This window comes from Ruditapes philippinarum, unplaced genomic scaffold, assembly GCF_026571515.1.
Source record: "Ruditapes philippinarum isolate M1 unplaced genomic scaffold, ASM2657151v2 ctg24886_1_1_1_1, whole genome shotgun sequence".
NCBI lineage: Eukaryota > Metazoa > Mollusca > Bivalvia > Venerida > Veneridae > Ruditapes > Ruditapes philippinarum.
Window position 1 is genome coordinate 43 of NW_026852482.1, and position 1,996 is coordinate 2,038.

At 31.1% G+C, this 1,996-nt stretch overlaps 1 long non-coding RNA gene across 1 annotated transcript; it reads left to right on the top strand.

Annotated features, from left to right (window-relative positions):
- The first annotated feature begins 217 nt into the window (after positions 1–217).
- On the top strand, positions 218–1,614 carry LOC132714577 (uncharacterized). The gene is made up of 3 exons (XR_009623579.1): positions 218–281; positions 711–774; positions 1,394–1,614. It is a non-coding gene; the product is annotated as an uncharacterized LOC132714577 (long non-coding RNA).
- Positions 1,615–1,996: the final 382 nt, after the last annotated feature.

Consider the following 1,996-nt stretch of genomic DNA (forward strand, 5'->3'; position numbering starts at 1 on the left):
AAAGAATTTTTGACAAAAGTAATTGGTAATGTGAATCAATTTAGGTTTAGTGAAGATTGCAAAAAAATCAAACTTTAATTCTTTTAAGGTATAATCAAGCTGAGGGTTAAATCATTTTTGTTCTTTTAAGAAGCGGTTATAAAAGCTGTGCGCACTTAACAATCTGGGATGCTTTATTAACACTTTATCAGAGCTAAAAAAAAAGGTTACTATTTGTAGATCTGAGCATGGTCAAGGAATTGGATATGATGAGTCAGTAAAGATTACCCGAGATTGAAGAGGTAAGTTTATATGATATTATAATCATTACATTCATTTGAGGGGTAATGCACCCTTCAAATATTTCACAGAAATATCCTTCAAGAATTTATAAGTTGGATGTTTGTAAGACAAATGTGAGAAAAGCAGAAGTTTAATTTCAAGGGCTAAGATGCAATGAGAAAGCTCGGAATTATTTGAAAGGGGCAAAATTAATAAAAATATTTATATTTTATTGCTGAAAAGATTGTAGGTTTCTCTAATACACATGAACATTGTTCAGATATATCATACAAGTGCTTGGATTTTAACCTAAATTTAACATATATATATATATATATATATATATCTTTACTGTAGTTGGCGATCAAAAAATCGATGAAAATCCATGTTATTAGAGATGCAATTGGTATTATCTAAAAGCTAATTATGAAATTTTATTATCCCAACAGAGCACAACAGGAATTCACAGGTGATACTCCTTGCTAATTTGAGCATTATAGAATATTCACACAGGTAATTTTATATGATCAATGTATTATACAGATAGCTGTTGGTCATTTTCATTGTTGATTAATAATTTCTCTAATCCCGATTGCAAAATGTGATTACATAACATAAGTGTACTTTAATATCTAAGTTGTTGGCATGATTTAAGTTATTACTAATGTTTTTCAGTGTCATATTTAGTTCAAATGTTTATCCTGAAAATATTCTAAAACGGCAAGTTTGCACCATGTCTTTGATTGGGTGCATTGTCGAGATATATATTGTTGAGACATTTTCCTTTTTCTTTTTAATAATGAATCGTTTACTTTTTAACAAATTAATGTAGAAGAAATTTAATATATTAAACATCCATTGCATAACTTCTATTTAAGGGGAGTGGTGATCTAGTGGTTAAGGTATCTGCCTCTCAAGCCAAGAATCATGGATTCGAGCCCGACTCGGGTCACGATCATGACTCCTCATATGACACCAGTACTGGTTAGTTCCAGGAAAGAGGTTAATATAAGGTGCAAGAACTTGTTTCGCAATCAAGCTAAAATAATTGTTTAAATTAATGAAATATTTTTTTTCTCCTAAATACTTGTATTTTGCCATGAATGATATGAATCTGTTTTTATTTTCACAGGACCGATTCTTCATGTCGAACGAGAAATATAATCGATGTTAAACATTTAATTCCGGAATTACATGTGTATGGACACGAAAAGTGACATTTACCATAGAAACTGTCTGGCCACTGAGTGGGGGAGAAGTGTAGCATTGTGTGTGGACTCAAACTATCCAGTATATTGAAGTGACACATAGTGTTTGTGATTGGACTAACTATAAAACTACACTTCTTCCAATGCTGCCTAGTTCTAGTAACTAGCATGTCCCAAGCCATGATAAAAGCAGAGGGGGAGAAATGAAGTTCATAGTTCATGTAATTGCTCTATTAACATACACAATGTAAATGCAAAATATTGATCTAACTTGTCTTTACTACCTATATTTCAAGAGTTCTTTCCAATTTGGTCTAAATTTTTTCAAAGTTTTTATTTTATCATTGTACTTTTTGGGATCATTAACTTAATTTTTTATCATCACCATATATGACAAGGCTCATAACTCTAGCATCTTTTCCATAATAGTGATCACTAATATTTCTATATAAATTTCCCTGATAATTCCATTATTTTTCCCTGACTCGACTATTAGTTGATGGTTAAGGTGTCTGCCTCTCTACCCA